This window comes from Schistocerca piceifrons, chromosome 6, assembly GCF_021461385.2.
Source record: "Schistocerca piceifrons isolate TAMUIC-IGC-003096 chromosome 6, iqSchPice1.1, whole genome shotgun sequence".
In the NCBI taxonomy this organism is placed as follows: Eukaryota; Metazoa; Arthropoda; class Insecta; order Orthoptera; family Acrididae; genus Schistocerca; species Schistocerca piceifrons.
Genome location: NC_060143.1, coordinates 488,411,092 through 488,428,350, shown reverse-complemented (window position 1 = coordinate 488,428,350; position 17,259 = coordinate 488,411,092).

Genomic DNA, 17,259 nt, shown 5'->3' with positions numbered 1-17,259 from the left:
TATATGTTCAGATGTGCTAACAAAACTAACGTGGTTCCATTTAAAAAAAACGTAGGTTTGTGTTAAAAACATACTTCCGTGCATTTTTGTATGGTTTGTATTAACCAGTTAAGCTAGCCCCTCTCCTCACGTTCGGTCTGTGGAATCGGTTCGTCAGTATTTGATGTGGTTTACGAAATATATCCAGCGGTAACGTTAGGTGACTCACCCTGTATATCTTAGTATATCGTCTGTAATCCTATCGTCCCTCCTATCAAGGATGGGTGAAGTGCTATGAGAGTACTGCGGTTTGTTGTAAAACGTTTACAAACTCTCACAGTTTTTTTCTGTTAAGTCAAAATTTCAATGTGTGTGTCTTATGTCGCAAGTAGAACATCAAGGCGATATGTGAGTTGTGCCCTTATACAGGTCAGCACTGGTGAATCAACAGTTCGGGTTGCTTCATTGATTTCTGCACGAAGGGTAGCGATGTGTCATCGGAACAGTACAGAGACTAAGGATGCGACCGTCACGACCCACCAATTTCTCAGAAAATATGCCGTCCAGCATATCCAGAACGCTTAAAATCCTACTATGGGTGCACCATCATGCTGGAAGATGATGACTGACTGCAGTTATTCAATGTGTCTTAGCATGTCCAGGTTGAATTTTCCCGCCGTGGTCTTCTCTGCAACGAAAAATCGGCCTGTCACTCTATCGTACATTAGGTCATATCAAACATTAATCTTCAGGCTATGACTGGTGTGATGACATGCGTTGTATAGGTTTCCGGAGCTCGAAATGATAATGTTGTGGTTACTCCCATGTCCAGAAATGTGGAACGTTGCTTCATCATTTTCAGTTTGTCGTTGTCAGCATATGGAGTCCATAACGGAACTGGCGAAAACATACTGCGCAGGACGATCGTCGGCTGCGAAGCAAAGGGGCGTAACCACTTATGTAACACTTTATGTACAGTACATCTCCCTGCGATTCGCTTGATGGACAACGATCTGACTCCTGTGTTGAAATGCGGCTATTTCTCCGTTTTTAGATTAGATTAGATTTACTTTCATTCCAATTGATCCGTAGTGAGGAGGTCCTCCAGGATGTGGAACATGTCAGAAAAACAACAATACATGACAAATATTTAAACTAAAACAAATAAGCTAATGTACCATTCTACAGGTCCCAAGTGGAATGATCGTCATTTTTTAATGAACACTAAGAGTCATTTTACAAATACTATTGCACTGAATTTAAAATAAAAAAGTTTTATATTTATTTATAAGGTAAGAAACATGTAATACAACTACTGTAATACTTATTTACAATGAACACATTACTGCACTGAAATGGTGCAGAAGTTAGATTATACTTACACACACACACACACACACACACACACACACACAAATTTTCAGTGAACACATTACTGCACTGAAATTGTGCAGAAGTTATGTTGTACTTATATACAAATCAGTTGGTTTTCCTCAGAAATTCATCAATGGAGTAGAAGGAGTTGGCCACCAATAAATCCTTTAGGCTTCTCTTAAACTGAATTTCATTGGTTGTTAAGCTTTTTATGGCTGCTGGCAAGTTATTGAAAATGTGTGTTCCTGAATAATGCACACCTTTTTGTACAAGACTAAGTGACTTTAAATCCTTGTGAAGATTATTCTTATTTCTAGTATTGATTCCATGAATTGAGCTGTTGGTTTGAAAAAGTGATATATTTTTAATGACAAATTTCATTAAGGAATAAATATATTGGGAAGCTGTAGTTAGTATCCCTAGTTCCCTAAACAGGCTTCTGCAGGATGTTCTTGAGTTCACACCACATATAATTCTTACTGCACGTTTTTGTGCCCGGAAAACTTTAGCTTGGCTTGATGAATTACCCCAGTTCGTGGGACACAGGGGGATATTCTCTTTGAGGAGAGGCTTTGACACTGCCTGTCTCCTTAAAGATTTCGAACCAACTCATTACTCTTAATTTTTCCGGTGTTGCCCTCTAATACTGTGGCCGAGCAGATTTAGGCGCTTCAGTCCGGAACCGCGCTGCTGCTACTGTCGCAGGTTCGAATCCTGCCCCGGGCATGGATGTGTGTGATGTCCTTAGGTTAGTTAGGTTTAAGTAGTTCTAAGTTCTAGGGGACTGATGACCTCAGACGTTAAGTCCCATAGTGCTTAGAACCATTTGAACCATTTGAATCCTCTCATACTGGTGTCGATAATGCCGCAGTACCGTTGTCACAGATTTAGATTCTGTGTAGCAGATGACACATAGCGCTGTTCCCGTTTTGATGCACTCCAAGTCAGACCCGCAACAAAGCTCGAGTACAGCTCACTAAATTTAATGAACAAGGTTTCGCTAGAACTATTGTAAGTAGGATGCTAAGGTTTTTATGTTGGTAACGTCACGTAGCGCTCCGTATGAAAATCGCTGGCTGGTTGGCATTATTGGAATATTCGCTATTGTAGTGTTGGGCAGCTGGATGTGAACAGCGCGTAGCGTTGCGCAGTTGGAGGTGAGCCGACAGCAGTGGGGGTTGTGGGGAGTGAGATGGCGGAGTTTTGAGAGATGATGATCTGGACGTGTGTCCATTAGAGAGAGTAAATTTGTAAGACTGGATGTCATGAACTTTATAATGCCTTTTGAAGACTATTAAAGTAAATACATTGTTTGTTCTCTATCAAAATCTTTCATTTGCTAACTATGCCTATCAGCAGTTAGTGTCTTCAGTAGTTTGAATCTTTTATTTAGCTAGCAGTAGTGGCACTCGCTGTATTGCAGTAGTTCGAGTAGCGAAGATTTTTGTGAGGTAAGTGATTCATGAAAGGTATAGGTTATTGTTAGCCAGGGCCATTCTTTTGTAGGGATTATTGAAAGTCAGATTGCTTTGCGCTGAAAATATTGTGTGTCAGTTTATTGATGATCAGAATAAGTAAAGAGAGAAATGTCTGAGCACGTTCAGTTTTGCTCAGCCGTTTGAAAATCAAATAACGTAAGGGGTTTACCAGCACTGTAATTCATAATTTTTCTAAGGGGACGTTCCACTGTTTCCTCTGTCTTTCAAGAATTTCCACACACAAATAAAAACTAAAAATAATAATGTATTGTATAGTATCACTTTCAGGAACAGATGACACAGTAGACGCCAAAAATGATAGTTGAATGAATATGATGTTACGAAAAATGATGATTTTCAGTACGTTTTGCACAATGTGGAAAAATACATATTCTTTATGTAATGAATTAGACATTTTACTGTAAGTACTTTTCCATTTTATTGTAAAATGTTTACGTGATCCTTTTTAAATCTACAAGTGAATATGTGAAAACGAAAAATCGTGTAATACTGCAGGTCAACCACTGAGAATATCCTGTTAAAAAGAGGAAATGCGTCTGGGTTTATGAACAAAAATTAATGTGTAGTATGCAAGAAACTTCCTCACTAGCTACTACAATTTATGTGCAGCTGCTGTGATAACAGGCATCACAAGAAACATGCAAAAATAAATATACGAGCACTGTATGTTGAATCCTGCCTACTCGTCAAATATCGGGTGCCTAGGAAACCTGCTTTCTCGGATCGCTAGACAACAATACAGGCAAATCGTATTAATGAATTTCCTTACAAAAGGAAGTGATGACAGTACTTAACTTTGTGTTAAACAGATGTGTCGCAAGCAAAGGCCTACATGCAAAATAAACAATGTCTTTCAGCATATACAATTCCTGAGTTGCTGGTCTTGAAGTGTCTAATCTTGATGCCGCTGTAGAAGTGGGCCGCGACCAGTCGCAGTGCCGATTATTCGCATAGAGGGCACTGCCTGCGCGTTGTCGCCCTGGAGTGTGTCCGGTCAGCGTGCATTTCTTCGCAGCACCCTCTGCTCTCTCATTTCCGACTGATGTGCCGGCGCTTGACTTCACGCCATAACATTTTATGCCTTGGGTCTGTTAGTGTTCTATTTGGGCCATTAACTGAGATGCTGGTATAGCCGGTGTGGTACGTCACAATGCTCCACTTGTTAAGACCACGAGCTTATACGGTGTTACTATCTCCCTTCCCTGTCATTTGGGCATAAAAACGACAGGTCAGTTCTCCTCGTCACATCTTCAGTGCGATTTGCCTGATAGTAACTAGACGCTGAGATAGTGTTGCCATCTGCCGATTGCTAAAGACTGAATTAATGGCTTGTACGGCATTCGGAAGTTGGAAACGTCTAGAAACCACAGAAGCTTCAATTGGCAGTTAGAAGACGAACATAATCGCATTTGGTGTTAACTTACTGTATTACTCATTTCTTTGAATGTTTATAGATAGAAAACTAAGTCCTGTTATTGTCTTTTTCAGAGGACTATGTGGTATAGAGACACTACATACTATGTAAATTAACGGTCGAGGTACAGCGGTTTTATAGTTCGAAGTGAAGACCAGATATTGACATGTCAGTAGACATCTTTAATCTAGCTTTACATTAGCTCACAATAAATTCTGAGTCTGAGCATTAGGAGACATAAATTCGTACTGTAATGGTGGAGGGAATGCATGTTGTGTACATTGTAAGAAATGATTTTGCTTATTATCAAGAGCATCTGGCAGTTTTCTATGATATTCAGTTGCCTACAGATCTGAGTTGATTCCATCGGTAAATGTCCAGACTGGTTAACGTTGTCTGATGAAACAAGCCCCATAAAACTCTTACAGAGTATGGTCTAATTCTCTCTCTTCCTTTACCCCCGTCATGCACTTCTGTCATCTTCCATCACCTTATAATGAATAATGTAATGTTATTGGGAGAATATCTTTATATCTATATTACTGACTGATGAATATATGTGAACGCAGCTTGCCGCTAACTTGGTGTAATGTCTCTCACACATAAACCTGTACAGTAAAGTAAGGGCCTCCTGTTCTATCTTTAGGCTGATCCGTGATAAGACAGGCAAACAATTATACTAATGGAGGATTCTGCGTATTTTCTCTAATTTCATTCTCTCTCTCTCTCTCTCTCTCTCTCTCTCTCTCTCTCTCTGTCCTTTATCTATATACAGTTTTAAATATAATATTTCATTACGTGAACTCAGCCCAATAGAATCTCTGGTGGAGCCCTTCGTCTTAATATTCAGCGGCTGGCTTGCTGTAAAAGATCTTTATATCTATTATTATTGTTAAGCGCTGAATTCAGTTGGGAAAATCGATCGTTTGAACAATTCGTTCATTTTACGACAGATTTAGAATTTCAGATGTGTCCGAAGCCTTTTTGGACGATTTTATAAAATCTCGGTGATTGCAGGCTCTCTTCGTCACAACTGAAACTTCCCCACTAATTACAGGGCCAAGACAATCATCAATGATTCAGATAGAGAACTCATTCGTCATTCACTCTAGAATAAAAGGGTCACAAACCTTATTTCCGAGGAAAATTGTATATTCAATCCATCTCCATTACATGTTCCGTTTTCTGTTGATTCCAAGTCTTACTTAATTTGCGTTTACAGTTTTTCTCTCTCTTCAAATAACCCGCTAGTGGCACAAACGTTAATAGCTCGCTTTAGCGAGAAGAAGAGCAAATATGACTCTTTTAGCAACCCGACAATCTTCCAACAGATACTTCCGAAGCTGTCCTCATTATCCGTCCCTAACAACCATGGAGAATACATATATGTATCTCTGTTCTTCCAAAGAATAAATGTACTAGAAAAATACCTTGGCGTCGACGAGCTGTCGGCGCATATATTACTAGAAAATCCGATCAGATACTTTCCAAAAGTGAATAAATGTGGATGATTTGATTGATATTTATTAATTATTGCGTGGTAGAGGGTAATTTTCCATGGGGAGATTACAATGCCCCTCGCAGCGAGCGAAGTTTGTGAGCTCAATTTTTATTTGCCGAACACACTTCGCAAGCTATCTATTAGTGTGGATAACCCGGAAGTGATAACTGTCAGTCCTCCGACTGGAAAAGAATATTATGTTTAAGACAGACGAAGAAAAGAAATATTGAAAACAGAAGAAATGAAGAGACAGGTACCGCGGCTGTATTGCTTTTACGTGCATCAAGGTGTTATGTCTGCTGTGCACAACCAAGGAAGATGATCTTTCATGAAACTGTTATCAGGGTCTACCCATTCGGGAACTTTCTTAAGCAGGGAAACCTTGGAAAACCTCTTAAGCCTAGACCCCCAGCTTACGGTACATAGAAGATAGGAAAGCCTATAGAAGGAAAAAAAATAATTGTGGAAATAGATCTCTAAAGGAAAGATAGGGATCAATTTATATAACGCTTTGGAGAAGAGTGATTTGTGCCTCTGGCAAAAAAAAAAAAAAAAAAAAAAAAAAAAAAAAAACGTTTTACAATAAATAACGTAAGTTTTCGTTTTACAATCTTGTTCCTAGGACAATCTCTTGCGGTGGTAAAACTCCCCCGGGTCTTGCATGTCCCCGACGTCCACATTTGTAGTCGGTCTTCTACGCGGCCCACTTTGTAGTCGGTCTTCTACGCGGCCCACTTTGTAGTCGGTCTTCTACGCGGCCCACTTTGTAGTCGGTCTTCTACGCGGCCCACAATGGGAAGAGTAGAAGGGACAGGGATACTCGAATTCACATGCAACATTCATTCCAAAAGAATTAGCAATGACCAAAAGGGAAACTCTTCCTGTAAAAGAACTGGTTAGGTTGCACCGTCCAAGATTCTCCTTTTTGAAAGCAAAATCCTTATGGCTTCATGCATCCTTTTTGTTACGACGTACTTCAAGGAATTTAGCCATTAACTAATGATGTTGCCAAAAGCATCATCATATTTACTCTCGTTTGAATACTCCTTTTGACTTTGCATCCCCACTTGTGCTTATAAGTCCAAAAGTTCTGACACATTTTCTATCACTGATTTGTTCTTCGTAATTTAAAGGATTCATGCAACTTACAATAGATTTTGGATTCAAATAATCGAATAATGGAAAGTGTGGTTCATTTTATACAAAGACATAATCCCTCATTTCATTGAAAGTCATATAATTTATCTATACTCAAAAACTTTTTATCCTAAATACACATATTTCTCCAATTGATTGTTGTAATGTAAAAGTTATTAGCACTGAGGAATGCGGATTCACTTCTTTCATTTATTCTCTGATTCATACGGCGTTCACACATGCACGTATATGGAAATGGATTTTTTTTTTTTTCAAACAAAAATTCCAAACGAACACGACCCATTAAATAACTACTAATTCTATGAATATTACTTTCTTTAAACATTCAATAATAAATTAAAAACTCTTAACTTCTAATTATAACACCTTTTCTTTTTAAAGTTCAACATGAATCAGTTTACCCTCGCGTTTGGTGCGAGTCTCTTACAAAGCATATCTGTGTCGTCTATATCGATTCTAACTCTCGCGCCGACGTCAACTGTTTTGCGCGGGAAATTATCTTTGCGGCGTTAACCGTCACTCATGATTCACTGCCTCAACACATCCCTTCACACGTTTACACATCTAAGCGTGCACTTGAAATTATATATGAACCTTCACTCGGAACCTCTTTTGATTATTCAGCGTCATTTACGGGAAACATTTCATTCTTCTTGAAGGTCAGTTAGATCCTTTATAAATCTTGATGACATTAGCAATGCTAAAGTTCCATGTTCACCCAAACACAGGTGAAGCCTATCTCCACTATCTTCTTTGCAACACGCGATAGTAATAGTTTTTCACTATTTCTATAGTCTATGTCTCTGATTAATTATCTCAATTTAAAGTTTTCTAACACTACACACACAGTTTATTGTTATGTTTTTTACGAGCGTTCATCTCTGTCACTCGCAACACCATTCCTCCCTATCTTCTAATCTTCATTAAATTTTTTCAAGTCGTTATGGGAAAATAACCCTTTTATTTTGTTCGATCCCGGGTATGCTAACAGATAAGCCCCAGGATTCGGAATTTGTAGGATAATGTATGGGCCAGTATATAGTAACTCCCATTTCTTTATACTTTTCTTTATTAAGGATGATTTGGTATGTCTTTTGACTAGTACCTTCTCTCCGACATGGTATGTCTGTACCCTCTTGATTAATTTGTCATATTGTTGTTTTCTCTGATCAGCCTCTTTCGTCATATTTATGATGGCTTGTCTTATTTTTTCTTCCCAAGGCATCTCAGTTTTCTGAGTTTTGGGCATATGGTCAGTCCAGAAGTTTTCCTCTTTTGCTTCGAACATCAATTCATGAGGTGTATATCCAGTTGAGGAGTGGGGCATGTTATTGTGTATCTGCTCAAACTCTTCCACATAATTTGCCCACGCAGTCTGCTTATTATGGCAATACGTCCTCATAAATCGATTGAACTCTCTAAAAATTCTCTCAACCAAATTGCCTTGTGGGTGGTAAAATGATGTTAGTATGTGTTTCACACCGACTTGAGACAAAGTCTGTTTCCATCGGAGTCCCGTGAATATCTTGGCATTGTCTGTTATGATCGCTTTAGGGGTACCAACATGTGGAAGATAATCCCTTATCAATCTTAATACAATTACTTTGGCTGTAGCCGCCTTTATCGGGTATAGCTTTACGTATTTCGTACACACATCGAGAAATGCCAACACATATCTAACACCACCTCTTGAAGTAGGTAACGGTTCACACAGATCGCACGAAATTAATTCTTTTGGTTCTTGGACTAATATAGAGCATAATGGGTGCTTACTCCCTTTTGAATCCGGCTTTGTTTTTTGACAGATTATGCATTTCTTTAAGACCTCATGCACTCTGCGCTTTATGTTGGGAAAATAACAGTACCCACTTATCTTGTCTGCACATTTTGTCGCACCGAAATGTCCCCAGATTAAATGGGTGAACCATACAAGTTTCTCTATTTGCGCCTCAGGTATACAAACACACCAACGGACTTTGTTTGGCCTTCCACAGCGGAAAAATAATACGCCATTTACCAGCTTGTAATAATTTGCCATCTGATCCGAAGGTTGCTGTTGTCACCTTTGAATGACACTTCCCCATTGAGCATCTCTTTTCTGTAACTGGGCCATATGCGCACACAAATTGACGTAGTACGTCTTAAATGGATTTTCCTGCAGCAGCAATACAGGGAATTCTGAGTTATTATTTACTTCAATCTCTTTGGTTAAACCCTGCGGTGACCTTGATAGAGCGTCAGCATTAATGTTTTGCTGTCCTGAGACATGCACGATCTTAAATTGGTATTGTTGCAGAGCGAGAGTCCATCTAGCCAGTCTGGGGTGTAACAGTTTACACGTTTGTAAAAACGTTAATGATTGATGATCGCAATATACGATAGTCTTTGACCCATATAGATAATAATGAAATTTTTTAAATCCCCAGACGACCGCAAGAGCCTCTAATTTTGTCGTCGTGTAAGTTCGTTCACAGTTGGACAAAACACGACTAGCAAACGCAATAGGACAGAAGGTAAGTTGTCCATTTATCTTGCGTACTTGGAAAAGGCACGCTCCAAGACCCACATTCGACGAATCTATTGACAAGTAAAATTCTTCTTGCATGTCCGGATGGTACAAAAGCGGTGCATTTACTAATTGCTTCTTTATCTCTTCGAATGCTTCTTGACACTCTAATGTCCAGAGCCAGGGCACATCCTTCTTCAGCAAACTATTTAGAGCTATTGCGTTCATGGCCAGATTTGTTATAAATCTTCTAAAAAATGAGGCAAGACCCATAAACCCTTTTAATTGCCTCCTATTTCTAGGTGTTGGAAGCTTACTAATCGCAATTAGCTTCTCCTTGGTTGGTATAATTCCCTTTGCGTCAATTATATGCCCCAGGAACTTGATTCTGTTTAGTGCAAAATGGGATATCTGTAGGTTAGCAGTTATTCCCATGGTTTTGAACACGTCCAACACCCGACTCAGTAAGGTAATATGCTCCTCCCAAGTCTTCGATGCTATAAGCAAATCATCAACAAACACTGTTATCCTGCTTCTTAGTTCTGGGCCTAGTGCATAATCTAGAGCTGCTATAAAGATTCCAGCACTAATGTTGAGTCCGAAAGGAACTACAGTAAATTGGTAACTTCTTCCGGAATAAATGAAAGCCGTATATTTCCTTGATGACTCATCCAGCTTGACTTGCCAATAAGAACTCCGCAAATCAATGCTTGTCAAATATTGGACATCCTGGAACCGTTGTATAAGTTCGTCTATGTTTTCCGGATGTGTTCTCACTGGAATTATGATTTTATTTATTTCTCTGGCGTCGAGTACCAGTCTCACAGTCCCATTTGCTTTTGGCACGACCAACAATGGGGAGGAGTATGGGCTTGTAGAGGGTTCGATCAAACCCCATTTCAACATGCGATCTATTTCTTTTTGGACTTGAGCCTTTAACCTCCAGGGAACAGGATAGAAAGTTCTACAATACGTTTCGTGCGGCTTAACGTAGAGATGGCATATGTATCCCTTAATAACTCCTGGCCTTTCATCAAACACGTTTTTATACGCTAATAATAATTCTTTTAGCTGCTTCTTCTGATCTTCAGTAATGCAGTCGGATTCATTTAACTTCTCGTACACTAATTGACCGAAATCTCCTTTGACTTGGAATTCACTAATTACATGCTGTTTAGAATTTTGTGCCGTCCTGATTACTTGCACACTGATCCCACTATTATATTTTCTGGTAAGGCTTTCTTTTTTCAACAAGTCCAACTCAATTTCTTGTTTATTTACATTTAACCAAATTTTTCCTGTTTTAAAATCTATTCTGCATCCGTATTGACGTAGGCTGTCGACTCCGATAATGCAGTCTACCACCAAATTTTTCACAACAAGGAATGTGCTTAATATTGCTACATTTCCGACTTCTACACTAAGTAGTGACTGCACTTTTACATTAGCCGATCTAGCCCCAACGGCGCCTATTATTCTGCAATTTTGAACTGGAAAAATTGGTACTCGCCTTATATTTCTGATCTTGTTGAATAGAGCCTCCGAAATAACATTTGTGGTTGCAGCTGTGTCTAATACCGCCACTATAGGTACAGTCTGCAAAATGACTTGCACTTCAGCTACTGCCACCTGTTCCTTATCCTCATCTTGGGGTTCTAAGTCCTCGGTCAATTCATCTGCCAGTAATCGTCCATCATTATACGTTAGCATGGGTACACATATCCTGTTGCCCCTCAACCAATTGTTGACCGCTCCTCCGGGGCACGAGTGGGTCCTTACAAGTTTGTTGGATTTTGATTCGCCTGGTGGTTGACATCGTCCGTCACTTCGGTAATTGCCGGTTGATTCGCAGATGTCCGTCCCCACTGATGTTGGTTATTTGAGTTCATTCCCCCCGGTTGATTCCACTTTCTATTACTGTTATTGTTCCAGGCTTGAGGTCTGAAATTCCTTTCGTTCCCCCATACGGGATTGTATCTTTTCCCATTCCTGTTGTTCCTTGGATAGCCCCTCGCAAGACTATTGCCGGTATTACTATTGAGATTTTGAGGGGTTTCTCCACTATTTAACGATCTCTGTGCATTCCCTTGCCTACCATTTGGCGGAGGTTCTATCTCCCTATATTGGAATCTGTTATTACGGGCTTTCTGGTTGTTCTCTTCGATAATATCTATATGGTCTAACGTCGTGAGGAACGACGCCAAGTCTTTATCGTTGCCGTAAATCAATTGATTCCGGATGCTAGTTGGTAGTCTTGCCTTAAGTATGTTTATTATGTCTGGCAAGGGCATAGGTCTGTCCAAGTATCTAGTTTTATTTATATATTTTTCAAAATACTTCCTAAGGCTTCCTTTTGAAAAGGAGAAAGGCTCTGGGTAGAGCACCTCCTGCCTTAGGCATTCCTGTACCCCTTCTGACCAGAACTTTGCTAAAAACGCCTTCTCAAAATCGTCATATGTCGAGCAAACAGAAGTCATGTCCGAGGCCCAAATCGCCCCCGAACCTTGTATATATCCTGTAACGAAACTGATCTTCTGCCACTCCGACCAATTTCTGGGTAGCACTCCTCTGAAACTTCGAATAAAAACAATTGGATGGACCCCCCTTTTGTCAGTGTTAAAAATCTGGAATTGCCGATGCTTTATCATTTTTTCTTCGGCATGGCAAAGGCTTTCGTAATCTCCGTTAGATAAGACTTCACGCGAACAACTAGCTCGAGGCAATTTAATGTTTGAGTTACTTACACAAGTCGGTATCGTGTGCGAATGTGCAGTAACTGGCTCTATAGTCGCTGCCAACTTCTGCTGCTGGCCTGTATTCATTTGTTCTGAGCCTTGTTGTGAAACGCGTATCGACTCTTCTATCGTTTGTTTCCAATGCTCGAAATTAGCACCTAACTGCTGTCGCACTTCCTCAAGTCCTTTCGCAAACAAATTCTCTTCCTGTTTGCCAAATAGACTCTGGAATGCTGCCTTAACATTTTGCTCAACGTTTTCACACATTAGCCTTTTGTTTTCTAATGTGATTTCGGATAATTTACCCGTTAATACATTAATTTGGTGGTCTATAACATCTTGACGCTCTGTCAGATGTTCAACACTTTCCTTTAGGTTAGTCTGCGTACGTGCCAATTCAGGAAGTTGCGCAATTGCACATGACATGGCATCTTGCTTTTGTACTAATTGCGGAACCATTTCCACCTGTTCCCGTACGGTATCTATCTTAATAGCCACATACTCCTTCATTTCTACACGTACGCGGTGAGTAGATTCCTCGCATTGAGCTTTCACCAATTCTATTTGTGCAGTTAATTTTCGTTCCGTCTCTTCGGCCTGATCTTTAAGTTCCTTTGTCTTCGCCTCTAATTCGGAAAAACTGTCTTGTAACTGCTGCTTAATCTCAGTTTTCAAATTTTCCTGCTCTTCCATAACTGAGGCTAATTTCGCGTTAATGTCGGTTTTCAGATTTTCCTGCCCTTCAATAACTGAGGCTAATTTTGTATTCATATTATTCATGCTCTCGGTTATCATCTGCATCTGTTTCATGATAATGACCAATGGATCTAACCCATGTTGCGTACTTGCCGTTTCATCTCCAGCCGTGTCTACAGGGCGTTCTCTTGCGCTATCTGTAGCAATCGGTTCTACAACACTTCTTACTACATCATTATTATCAGTGCTAACAGCTGAAGGCTGTTGCGTGTTGCTCTGCTCTGCTTGACTCATCTTAAACATTGCCCTAGTTAAAACCATATAAATGTTCTACCGTCAATATATATATATATATATATATATATATCTCCCTTCTACGGTCACTATATGTAACTCCGTTCACACAAGACTACTTCTGTGGCTAGTTTCTTACTGTACTTATGCAAATAAATGCAACTGGGGCAGGTCAATCAAACTACATCTAGCATGAACACAATTTATCAATGTTCAAATATCCAATAATACTAAATAGAAAAGCGTATACTTCATCTATACTAGCAAGCTTTAATAATAAAATTATAGATCTGGCCTTCTTACTACATCATTATTATCAGTGCTAACAGCTGAAGGCTGTTGCGTGTTGCTCTGCTCTGCTTGACTCATCTTAAACATTGCCCTAGTTAAAACCATATAAATGTTCTACCGTCAAATATATATATATATATAATCTCCCTTCTACTGTCACTATATGTAACTCCGTTCACACAAGAGTACTTCTGTGGCTAGTTTCTTACTGTACTTATGCAAATAAATGCAACTGGGGCAGGTCAATCAAACTACATCTAGCATGAACACAATTAATCAATGTTCAAATATCCAATAATACTAAATAGAAAAGCGTATACTTTATCTATACTAGCAAGCTTTAATAATAAAATTATAGATCTGGCCTTTTCTCTGCGCCCAGCGTGTTGTTTTATGTTCTTATTTGTAGATCCAATTAATGTGACTGCGACTATTTCTTCTCTTTTCCAAGCGTCAGTTAAGTTGGCTCGTCATAGTTCACATGAAACAGAGAACAAAATTATTTTAACAACGTCCAAAAACGTGTCCTGTCACGGATTGGCCATTATAATGAATAATATAATGTTATTGGGAGAATATCTTTATATCTATATTACTGACTGATGAATATATGTGAATGCAGCTTGCCGCTAACTTGGTGTAATGTCTCTCACACATAAACCTGTACAGTAAAATAAGGGCCTCCTGTTTTATCTTTAGGCTGATCCGTGATAAGACAGGCAAACAATTATACTAATGGAGGATTCTGCGTATTTTCTCTAATTTCATTCGCTCTCTCTCTCTCTCTCTCTCTCTCTCTCTCTCTCTCTCTCTCTCTCTCTCTGTCTCTCTCTCTGTCCTTTATCTATATACAGTTTTAGATATAATATTTCATTACGTGAACTCAGCCCAATAGAATCTCTGGTGGAGCCCTTCGTCTTAATATTCAGCGGCTGGCTTGCTGTAAAAGATCTTTATTGTTAAGCGCTGCATTCAGTTGGGAAAATCGATCGTTTGAACAATTCGTTCATTTTACGACAGATTTAGAATTTCAGATGTGTCCGAAGCCTTTTTGGACGATTTTATAAAATCTCGGTGATTGCAGGCTCTCTTCGTCACAACTGAAACTTCCCCACTAATTACAGGGCCAAGACAATCATCAATGATTCAGACAGAGAACTCATTCGTCATTCACTCTAGAATAAAAGGGTCACAAACCTTATTTCCGAGGAAAATTGTATATTCAATCCATCTCCATTACATGTTCCGTTTTCTGTTGATTCCAAGTCTTACTTAATTTGCGTTTACAGTTTTTCTCTCTCTTCAAATAACCCGCTAGTGGCGCAAACGTTAGTAGCTCGCTTTAGCGAGAAGAAGAGCAAATATGTCTCTTTTAGCAACCCGACAATCTTCCAACAGATACTTCCGAAGCTGTCCTCATTATCCGTCCCTAACAACCATGGAGAATACATATATGTATCTCTGTTCTTCCAAAGAATAAACGTACTAGAAAAATACCTTGGCGTCGACGAGCTGTCGGCGCATATATTACTAGAAAATCCGATCAGATACTTTCCAAAAGTGAATAAATGTGGATGACTTGATTGATAATTATTAATTATTGCGTGGTAGAGGGTAATTTTCCATGGGGAGATTACAACCTCTAAGTAATACTGCTTATGGCTCTAGAAATCTATTGTAATATAGCTTCTGACATTAAGACCATCCTGTCAGAGAAAAAGATTCCAATTCAAAAATGGTTCAAATGGCTCTGAGCACTATGGGACTTAACATCTATGGTCATCAGCCCCCTAGAACTTAGAACTACTTAAACCTAACTAACCTAAGGACAGCACACAACACCCAGGCATCACGAGGCAGAGAAAATCCCTGACCCCGCCGGGAATCGAACCCGGGAACCCGGGCGTGGGAAGCGAGAACGCTACCGCACGACCACGAGCTGCGGACATTCCAATTCAATTTGTAAAGAAATGTAATATATTTAGTGTTAGTGACTAAACTATGTGTTTGATCAATAAGTGTTCAGCGGTAGCGATTATGCATAATACATGTAATGTGTCACCGCTTTTTATTTCCTAATTTAAACTGAGTGTTTTGAAGACAGCCCTCATTTTCAGGGCTAATACTGAACACACACTCTTCCTGTATTACTCCCGACGTTCACAGTAGCACTGCATCCATTAACTTAGGACATCCCTTGTCCAAGACGTTATATTACCATGTGCTCAATGTATGATGCACAGGAAATATTTCCGTATTTAGTCTTAGTGTCTTTGGAAATCGTATCCACCGAGCGTGATGATAACTGTTATTTCTGTAGGTTTCAGTTGGTACATACCTTTCTTAGTTGTATGCTGGTGGAGATTATGAAATAATTAATGGGACACCTGTCTGTGGGTTGAAGAGGCTTTCAATTTATTTGGTATTCACGCATCGACGTTTGTTGGTAATAGCTCAGTATGATTTCATATAGGCTTATGACACTGTATGAATAACTTGTATGCGCGTGTATAGACAATACGAGACATATGTTAAAGGGTACAAGAACTTTCGATCATGTAATGGGGTTACCTACATCTATACAGGGTGTTACAAAAAGGTACGCCGCGCGGGATTAGCCGAGCGATCTAAGGCGCTGCAGTCATGGACTGTTCGACTGGTCCCGGTGGAGGTTCGAGTCCTCCCTCGGACATGGGTGTGTGTGTTTGTCCTTAGGATAATTTAGGTTAAGTATTGTGAAAGCTTAGGCACAGATGACCTTAGCAGTTAAGTCCCATAAGATTTCACACACATTTGAACATTTTGAACAAAAGGTACGGCCAAACTTCCAGGAAACATTCGTCACACACAAAGAAAGAAAATATGTTATGTGGACATGTGTCCGTAAACGCCTACTTTCCATGTTAGAGCTCATTTTATTACTTCTCTTCAAATCACATTAATCATGGAATGGAAACACACAGCAACAGAACGTACCAGCGTGATTTAAAACATTTTGTTACAGGAAATGTTCAAAATGTTCTCCGTTAGCGAGGGTACGTGCATCCACACTCCGTCGCATGGAATCCCTGATGCGCTGATGCAGCCCTGGAGAATGGCGTATTGTATCACAGCCGCCCACAATACGAGCACAAAGAGCCTCTACATTTGGTATCGGGGTTGCGTAGACAAGAGCTTTCAAATGCCCCCATAAATGAAAGTCAGGAGGGTTGAGGTCAGGAGAGCGTGGAAGCCATGGAATTGGTCCGCCTCTACCAATCCATCGGTCACCGAATCTGCTGCTGAGAAGCGTACGAACACTTCGACTGAAATGTGCAGGAGTTCCATCGTGCATGAACAACATTTTGTGTCGTACTTGTAAAGGCACATGTTCTAGTAGCACAGGTAGAGTATCCCGTATGAAATCATGATAACGTGCTCCATTGAGCGTGGGTGGAAGAACAAGGGGCCCAATCAAGACATCACCAACAATGTCTGCCCAGACGTTCACAGAAAATATGTGTTGATGACGTGATTGCACAATTGCGTGCGGATTCTCGTCAGTCCACTCATGTTGATTGTGAAAATTTACAATTTGATCACGTTGGAATGAAGCCTCACCCGTAAAGAGAACATTTGCACCGAAATGTGGATTGACACATTGTTGGATTAACCATTCGCAGAAATGTACCCGTGGAGGCCAATCAGCTGCTGATAGTGCCTGCACACGCTGTACATGGTACGGAAACAACTGGTTCTCCCGTAGCAGTCTCCATACAGTGACGTGGTCAACGTTACCTTGTACAGCAGCAACTTCTCTGACGCTGACATTA